Source organism: Calonectris borealis, chromosome 9 (genome assembly GCF_964195595.1).
Source record: "Calonectris borealis chromosome 9, bCalBor7.hap1.2, whole genome shotgun sequence".
Classification (NCBI taxonomy): Eukaryota; Metazoa; Chordata; class Aves; order Procellariiformes; family Procellariidae; genus Calonectris; species Calonectris borealis.
In genome coordinates this window covers 22,226,388-22,236,844 of record NC_134320.1, presented here as the reverse complement: position 1 = coordinate 22,236,844, position 10,457 = coordinate 22,226,388, and positions in this window count along the sequence as shown.

Below are 10,457 nucleotides of genomic sequence, written 5' to 3'. Positions count from 1 at the left end.
GTTCAAAGGATTATCATGGAGAAAATTTTAATCCCACACCTACACAACGCAACCATATGTTGTCCTGCTTTAACTGCAGCATGCTTGTACACCACCAAAGTGATGTGAAAATGAAATACTATGTTCCAGATAAATGAACTCTGCGTTTATAATGAACGCAAAGTACACAACAGTTTGCATGAACTAAGACATAATAGATTGGGTTTTCTTAGGATATACCTATATTGATTCAATTTGTAAACCACAGCTCAGAAACACATTTTCTTCTTAGATCTATTCACTATTCTAAATTCATGCTGCTAATCATATCAGGTGATGGACACACTGATAACTGCTTTTGATGAATTTAATTAATACAATGAAAGAAGCAATAATATATAGCTATCATCATACTTCTATGATGCATTGTTATTTCTCACAAGCAACTGAAAAAATAACAGATTGTAGTCCTGGATTATTGCATACAGCCTTAAAAATAAGACTGCACTCCACATAAGCACTTAACAACATGCTGTATCTTAACTCTAAAGATTTAGCCTAAGTTAAAGTGCTTATTATTTTTATTTTCTTGCATTTTTTTCATTTATTTGTATGTACTGAATGTGCCTGGATGTTTCCTGGGCCTACAAACATTTTGCAATAGTTTTATGCAGCACATACCTTATGCTACAAAAGACGAAAGAGCGCTTCTTTGAAATAAATGTCCAATTCCTGCTTTGGATCAGAGTGTCAGGGCTCAGCATGGTCAAAAGCAGAACACAGACTCCTCAGAGAAGGCCAAGTTAATATTCTTTGGAAAGAGGCCTTTTTAAGCATCATGCCCCATTCAGAAAATTGAGTTAGAGCCTCAGCAAAAGTGCATCAATTTTGCAAGAGTCTGTACTATGGGATCTGCAGATCTGGAATAAGATGTCCAAACCAGCCTATATTTGATATTAAGATGACTAATCAGAGTAATTTCCCCCAAGGTTTTCTAAGGAATTCCTTGCTTTTGAAATTATAGTTGCTACTAGAAGTTGCAAATAGATGTGTGAGAAATAGTTCTTACTTCTGTGGCAAAAACTTCCTCATGCTGTAACACTTTCACCTTTCCTTTTCTTTTGAAAATATTTACTCACAATTTACCCAACTTAAGTATTTTGCGAATAATTATTTACAGTTTGGAAAAAGGAAAAAACCTCTTAATTATGACTGAATACCTAGAAAAACAAGGTCAAAATCACAAAACCAGGAAGGTAAAACTTCTTGGATAAATTATCCTCTATATATAATTTCTGCAAAGGATTCCATTCCAATCAGAACATCAAAGGTATCCGATTCCCAAAGGTGTTTGATGATATTAATTAGATAGTTGACTAGAAAGCTATCTGTATGGTTGGAGGAATCTGGACAGGGAATCCTCAATGAGGGGAGGTGGATGATGAATACTTGCTTCTTGCTTGAGACTTGTTGGTCTTCTGCTCTTGATACTACCCTTACCGCTTCTGCTCAGACGTTCGCTGTGTGCTACACCTCAGATAAAGAGGAGTTTCTCTCCAATACTTTCAGGGTGCTATAATATGCAGGTGAAGGCAGGTACCTATTGATGGCTTACACGTTATGGGCCTTCCAAAGGCCCTCATGTCATGGGAAAGATACGATATTTGAAGAGGGGAGAAAAGAGTTGGAAGAAGGCTGGAGTCCGCAGGTGGAGACCTCTTAGTTTTGCTGCAGGGGCAGCTGCATTATATGGCCCTGGAAAATATAAGAAAATATAAGAAGTACTGGACAGGTCTGAGAAATTGCACTTTTTTTGACCTCAGGGAAAAAATTGATACATACTCAAAAGGAGAAAAATCTCCATTATTTAGCAAGAGAGAGCACCACTAAACCCATACATGAGGCTATTGTGTAACTAAAGAGAAAAAATCCTATTGGTATTTCCCTTAACATATGAAAAGCTGAACATTCCTCTGCAGAGCTAAGCTGCCAAATTTGAAAATTAAATTCTAACACTACCTGGGCTTCAGGTGTGGACTTCCCCTCATTACTAATTTTTCTTTAACCTGAAAAATGTCCATCATCCTTTTTGGTAATATGATAATTGTTGGAGATGGGTGAAAAATGTAAGACCTTTTTCCAAACAATCAGGTATAACCTGAATTCTGCATGCTGTGCTTACAGTCCTAAAACTGGCATCTCTGCAGTTGCAGAGAGGATGCCGATAATATTAATCAGTTTTCAGGAGCTGCACCGAGCAAGTTGCTTTGTCCAGACTTGTCTATTGCGTGTAATAAGCTCAGTTCTACAAAAATCAAGTCATTACTGGAACTCCAGGAGTCAGGAGTACTGTGGCAGACTGCTAATTAATTTTGCCTCTGAAACTTTCAGTAATAATTGGATCAGGGAGTGACACATGCATCGAAAAGCAAATGTATCCCTGTGAAGCTGTTTGGCCTAAGAAGTTTTTTAATATATTAATAGGAATTGGTTTTATTTTGGGAAGGCAGGACAACTCATGCATTCATGTCCTTTTTTAGAAAAAATACAGGCTATTTTTAACAACTTGCTTCTTCCACTGCTGCCTAAGACAAACTTTTTACACATGATGGCCTATCTGAACGGTATCAAAAGGTGATATCCATGATTATAAGAGCCGTTCCTCTTGGAAAAACACACTACCACTCCAAGCACCAAAATGAAGGTAACAGAAGGGAAAAAAATAAGAAAGCTGTGGAGAGAAAAAGATGGGAAATGAAAAAGAAATCGATCAAAAGAGGTATCGGTAGTTGCTTTCTGTACAACAAAGCCTATTCAATTATTGGGCCTTCTTCAGAAGCAAACTGAAAAACTTAAAGTACCATCTATTTGTTGGCTACTACGAATGTTTTATTTTCATCATGATAGCACCCACAAGTTTCAGTGAATACAAGGTCTCATTGGTTAGATGTAATACATGTAATAAAAAGCATTCTCAGGTCCCCTTTTCCTTAATCTACCCCAGTCAAAAAGAAAAAAAAATAGTTATGGAAAACACTGGCTCAGGGAAATGAAGAAAATCCGACCGGGCAAGTTTGCAGCTGAAAGCAAGCCCTGTCTTTCCCAAATATATCCTTATTCACTCAATTACACAAGAAGCCTTCAAGATAAACAATTAGTAGATCTTCAGGTCACTTTGTAGTGGAACAAACCGTATATTCTTCACGACCACGCATAGAAGATATCTACCCCTGGTTACCTCACACCCCCCCTCCTATTTCTGTATTTCGCTCAGCACCATCCTGCCAGGCTCTTCCACAACTGCACGGCTCTCAAAGAGGGTTAACACACCTTGCAGAGAATATGATAAATTTAGCAGCTCCAAGAAACCTAGTATATAGTAGTTTCAGTAAGCTAGCTGTACTGCAGAAGAGCCCCAATTTCATCTTATCTCTAATGCACATAGCTCAGCACTGCTTTTTTGTACTGTTGACACAGCAAAGCCTGATACGGACTTTGCTTTAGGGAGACTCTGTAACTGTAAGCTGGGGTCCTCAATGTGCAGTCTTAGCTATCAACCTGATTGACAGGATTGGCTTCTCTCATAGAAATCTATGTGAAATCTATGCCGACTATAGCCTTAATTCCCTAGCAGGCATCGTGAAGAGTTATCAGGAAACCACAGCTTTCAAAAATTACTGGGAAATCCCATATTAGTCACCAGTTCATGGGTGGGTAATGGGCACAAAAAAAAGGGAGAAAAATTAGCAGTCTCATATGACTCAACAGCACAGGTCACATTTGAACTCGAGACATCTGACCTTTCATCCCATGCCAGACTCACAGCCTCCAGGCCAGGACACAAAGCCACATCTACTACAAGCCCCAAGCAGCCTGCACTACACTTTTTAATGTTTAAATAATGCAGAACACAGACCTTTCAGGGAACTTCTCTCTGATCAGCACAGTAGTTCTGAGTCCCACAATTCTGTTCATTTGCCATATGCAAAAATGCCTTTGGTCTCCAAGGGCAGGAGAAAAGGAAGATCAAAGTCAAGCCCCCACGACATAGATCCCAGAAGAGAACTTGTCATAATCCCGTGTTCCATCTTTTACCTTGAAGCATAGAGCAAATGAAAAAGGAAAGAAAATTATGGCTTAATAGTATGTGCAATTAGCAGTCAGAGGGAACTCATCCAATAAATTTTTCCAGATATTGTATAACTGTTTGGAAGACACAGTTAACCCTCTCTGCTACAATCTGCTCATTTGAGACATAATATTTAATTACTTCTTGAAGCCTTGATGGCAATCCATTTTGACAGCTTTGTACCCAGAAGGAGAGGTTCCCTCATGATCATCCACAGTTCTGAAACCTTTTGCTGGCATATACAAGAGCAGAAGAAATATTTGGGGAGTAATGGGATCAGCATGCCTGATACTCTCCATTCTTTCCCAGATCCTTACACTATGTTTTGTTGAGTAAAGAGGGTTGTATTTACTCTTTGTATATCTGAACTCCAGTCCAAGAAGAAAGCTTGCTGCAGCACATGATCAATCACAATTATGATGCCCATACAGTCCAAGTTATGGTCTAAGCTTCAATGTCAATGAAGTATTGCTGACTTGCATTGTATTTTACAAGAAGAAAGAAAGAAAATTTAAAAAGAAGGGGAGTACAATACTTGAATTTGAAGAGCCTAGATATTTTGTGCATGCTTTATTCCTCTTAAACACCTCTGTCAATATTATAAATCTTTGAAGAGCTGTATTTTCCATCATAAATCTTTTTAAATGAAAAAAAAAATGGCACAAAGTACAGAATTGCCGTTTATGGGAGCAAAGAGAAAACTAGTCTGGAACTGTCAAATCACTGCATCTTCTGTTTGCAGGCATACCTGCTAAAGCAACAGACCTGAGAAAACTGTTGAGTAAGGTAGCAAAACATTAATTTTCTCCCTGTTTTCCATTGCTTAAGCTTCTACTAGGTTTGTACTTAGAAGTCTGCTGAAAAGAGATGTCAGACTTGCATTCTGCATTTTAACTATGACTGTCTTTCCACCCAAGCAAAAAACTATTAGATTAAACTTATTAAAATGGCAGGTAAAAAGTACAGAATTCTTCCCCAATATGCCAACCACAAAAGGGAAAAGATTTGAAAGCAAGTTGTTATAATGACTAGTAGCATGTTATCTGAGAGAGCCAATATGACGAAAATGCTGAAATCAGGTTATTCATTTAAAGAGCAAAAGAAGAAAAGGTTGCAAGTATGACACCAAACATATCTGTAATGGACTGGGGATAATTAGACTGAAGGAAACAGCTTGGGCTTTCCATTGTGCTTGAGCTGATGAAGACCAGAGGCAGCAAAGAGCACCGTAAAAGGAGATGGGCACACCGGCAGGACAAAAAGGTCTTATATAATGTTTAGGCTGCTGGCAATTTTAAGACAGAATCGTTCAAAGAAAAAAGAATTGGCTCTGGAAATTTTGAGGCCAGAAGATACTTGCTATTTTAAGACATGGCACTTCATTCCTTTAAAAGTAAGTTGATTTTGCATGAGTATATCAACCATTTGTATTTTCCCCAATTTTAATAATAAAAAAATCCATATTCATACATTTTAAAGAAATTATAACAATTTCAGACATAATAATTATGAATTAATGATAAAAGTGAGAATAATAGATAAATGTGTATTTACCAACTACATTTACATATCTAAACAAAAGTACCATTTCTAGTATTACAATTTCACATCACATTTCCATGCATCAAGCTCCAGTCAGAAAAATGAGTAACCTTTCAGTTATAACAAAACTGGCTGAAAGGTCACCCTTTCCCCAAACTATGGCTAAATAGATTTAATCTCCTCAGTCTAGTATTACAGCCAGAGCAAAGTGTTTATGATCAATCTAATTAAAATGGTAATTTCAGGGGGACTGGCAGCTCTCCTAAACTGTGAAGAGTTCTACTTTACTTGAAATCCCATGGCACAAGGTAATAATAAGGGATGTTTGCTGTTTTGTCACCGTGGTAATTTTCCATTATATTACACTGGAACACTTGCACAAATATAACTGCAGATAACACACACAAACAAGTTTAAATATTTAATTTTAATGTAATTATCACATGCCAATGAAAATACATGACTCAGATCAAAAGATCATTGCAATATAGACCAGTGAGAGCACTGTATTAATCACAAGAAGCTCCGATTCAAAGCTATTCCGCTTGTCAAAGTGAGTGTCTTATTGGGTCAAACAAGATCACCCGGCCCCTTAGAACAAGTCATGGGCATTACATCATTATTTTTTGCTCTTGCAGAGTTTGATAGTGTAGCAGACCCTGAAGCAAAGCTTTGCCTCTAGTTGCAATTATATAAACTTCACAGTTTTTACCACAAGTCCTCCTGAATGGTTTTGTGATAAGCCATAAGCATAAACCGGTAAGCAATTGTTGTTACAGAGATCTATTAATAGATATTTCTCTTTTAAAAGAAAAAAAAAAAGAAAAAAAGAAAACGCTATTCACATTCAGCACTGATGCACAGGGCATTTTAAGGGATTTTAAAGGGAAACTGTCAACTTGAAATTTCATTTCCTTCTGATTGCTTCAGACATACGCAGAAGCTAACAAAAAGGATGAAGATCTGGGGTTTTTTTACCATTCCCCCCTCTCCTCAAACCTTCTCTATTTGGCTGATGAATTTACTTTGCAAATTTGACTGTCTCTGCTCAATTCCATGTTTTGTTGATGGCAAACACCATGTCATTGAGCTCTCTGAGGCTGAACACTCTCACAGACACTTTCCCTGGCTATGCAGAAAGCAGCAGAGAAACTCAGGAATTCAAAGAGATTGCAGTCAAAAAATAAACAGGCATGTACTCAAGGAAAAGTTAAGGTAGTAAATGTCATCTTGTTTGTTATTGTTGTTCAAGGTCTACCAAAAAGACCTTTCAAAAGAAGTATTACTAAATGAGTGGGAAAGCCTCCCAAACACCACTAAGAATTTTTCAACGATATCTTCTTCCAAGTAATACATAGTGTTTCGGGGTTGTTGCATTTGGACTTTAGGAAACTAAAGTAGTAACTGGTTTTGCACTTAATCCTGAAGGTGGTCAAATGACCACTGCAAATTCATGAACATCATTTTGGAAGTCGAAGCTAAGTAGCTGAGAGCAGTGTAGCTGCAGGAAAAAAAAAGCTCAGTCTGGACTGCAAAACCCTTCTGAAAAGCAGAGCAAATATTTAGATTGCTGGCTTGCACTGAAATCAGCACTGCTATGGCTAAGAGTGCCCAAGCCAACTCAATGTGATTACACACTAAAAGCTCTTAGCAATATAGTGTTCACATACCATTGGTCTTGAAATACCTAGAAACGTAGTGACTGCAGAGCTTACTCAATTGGGGGGGGGGGAGTAAAAAAATGTAAAGAAATCTGTGCCAATTTGCTGAGTGAAGATGTATGCAGCCAGCATAGCAAGGAAATCGCAGAACCTTAGCTTTTTAATGGCACCAAATATAGAGGTAGTAAAAAAAGGCTTTTATTTTTTGTTAAAGCGCTTAGAAATCTAACCAAGCAGTTAGTGATGTAAAAGCAGAAGGCCCAAGGAAGTTACTGTCTAAATCCTTTGTTAAATTCAGTAGGTCTTAAAGTAGGGTCTCGTAAGTGACACATTGTATTTCACAAATCCTTTAGCTGCTTTGTTTAGTGATGACCTGTTTGAACGTTTAAGAATTGTCTCAGATGTTGGGTATGCTCTTGAGTTAAAGACATACAGACGGGATCCTGAGTGATACACAAAGTAGAACAAAGAAAAGAATTACTGTCCTGGTAATATACGAAGTCCTTCGTTTAGGACAGACATATCAGGAATACAGCTCCTAAAACCACTATTCTCAGCTTTCAGCAGTCATTTGGCTCAAACGGCCTCCAAAAAGAGTCCTGTGTAAGAAACCAACCTGCTTCTGATTCTCAGCACCATTATTTTTTTAAGGTGCAGGTGCTGGGGAAACTGAAAGAAACACAACCACCTTGACAAAATATACACCAAAGAATGGGCAACTGAAAAAGGAACAGAGGAAAAGTATGCAAAGGAATAATGAACTCACTGTGTCTTCAGGAAGTCTGAAAGATTCTGAAAGTACTAGTGTAGGCATATTCTTATTTAAACATACCCAAAGCAGCAGATCTATATTCAGCATCTGTTCGAGCAATGACAAGAATGGAGTTCTGGAGATGAGACTGTCTGGGGAACAGAAACAAGAAGACAATGTTTGTTTTGGCACTGAAATTTGGGACGTTATGTAGCTAAAGAAACTCAGTGTGTTGATGCGATATTTTATTGGCTGTGTTAGTTTCATGGTGGTTGGCCTTGGCTGTAAAAAATATATATATATATATATAAAAAAAATAATGTAAACCCCCCCAAACTCTCAAAGCAATTAAATGACCCAAAAAAGATTTCTGCACATCTATGTTCCTTCATTACAACAGGATCTGCTGCTGTTCCTATTAATACAAATCCTGTGGTAAGAACACATGGGCTAGCTTCTAATCAACTGAAAAATTACAGGAGGAAGCAAGATATCTTAGGCAGATTATAAAATTAAAAAGCTCATGTGGGAGATCTTTTTAAAGTATTTTTTCTTGCAAAGAAAAAAATTACACACTCTTCTGTGTAGCAGGAAGATACAGCTGTAGTTAAAAGCAGGAAGTTAAGAATATCTCAGGGTTTAGATGGGATTTTTTTGGCATTTAAAGAATTTTCTCTTTCCTTCTTTTTTTCTGACAGTAAGTTTCTTTGCCAATTTTTTTTCTTCTAGAGTTTATAATTCCCTGAGTTACCATACTTTCAAGTGCTGTGCTGGGTATAAGGATAATTATTCCTGTGGCTATTTGGACTCAAGTATTGATAAAACTTTGACTGTTTTGACCCTCCATTTCTTATAATGATACATCTTTGCAGACCTTTGTTGAAGTGCAACATTTTCCACCCAGAGCCAGAGAGCCTGAAAATGTAATTTCAGAGATGATTCCATGTTTTAAAAATCACATAAACAAGATCATCATGCCTGCCTTCAGTATTCACCCAGGATTTAGAATGTTTGCCAGCTGGAAAACAGGAAAAGACAGGAGTGGAAATGGATTGAAAAGAACCACGAAGAAAGCTTTGCTGGCATTACCCGGAGAGCATCCTCAAATCCCAAGGAGCCTCAGGAAAAAATGAAAATCCAGGCAAAAATGTAATAAAAAATGATTCTGTGGAACCATGTGGATTTGGGGGATAAAACCCAACTAGCCAATTTGGATTCAGACCAGAATTCACAGAAAAAGTGTCATTGAGTTGAGGACCAAAGACCGTAGTCGGTTCTGCTGGCAGACAAGAAGGGGATGAGAAGACCACCATGAGAAATAAGGAGCCAAGGAAGAGAGGCAGAAGGATACATTGCCGGCACCAAAACCTATGGAAGGCAGCTGCCATTCACCACATTGGTGTGGATCTGACCTTACAACATGAGGACCAAGAGACTGAAGAGATATTAAATGACTTTTTATGGGGTAGGTAGATTTCTACCAATGGTATTCAAAGTCGTCAATAAAAATTTAAGAATCAGTGCTTATCTTTTGTTAACAGCAGGCTCAAACCATCTGCAGACAAAACATTTGAGTGAAACAACAAATGGAGCTACATTTCTGAACCACATATCATTTATAACTAACTTAGCAACATTATTGTTTCAAGGCAGGCAAAAGGACGTCTTTATAAAATATATCACCAAATACCCAAAAGCTCCTCCAGTTTTACTTCACGCATATGGCCTTTCAGCACTACAATTTATATTTCTACTGCTCACTTGCCCAGATGGGCTTTTACAATATCCTTCTCATAGCTCTCCAGGTGTTGCAAATAAATAAAACACTTTATTTCAGGGACATAAGAATAGAGTAGGTACCAGTGAAAGTTGCCAATACACATATTTTAGCAACAGCCATTACAAAAATGTATTGCAGTATTATTATTAAGTATGCCAAGTGATTCTGTGTATTATTCAAATGTCATGTATGACAAGTAAACCATAAAAACTACTTTCAGTAAACTACTGAAATCAACAGCTGACTGCAGTTAACGATTCTGTCACTGTGTCAAATTCAATAAAGAAACTTAGGGAGTATTAGCATTAGAATGATAATTTGCCTGGCATGCCCTACTGTGTCACTAATATTAACAAAAAGCAAAAAAAAGTGCAAAAGATTCAGTGAATTTCCATGTGAGTAAATGGCCAACCCTTCACAGAGATTCAGGAAGCAGAAGAGAGTCTAAGTTTGTTGCATGAATTATTTGTTGCAAACCATTTATGACCTCTGGTCTACAGTATATTAATTATTCACACAACTTGTTCAGAATGAAAAAGGATGGAGCATGTGAGAAATGATCCTGAATCCTCAGCAGTCTCACACAAAGTGGGCTCTGCCCACAATCATGAATCC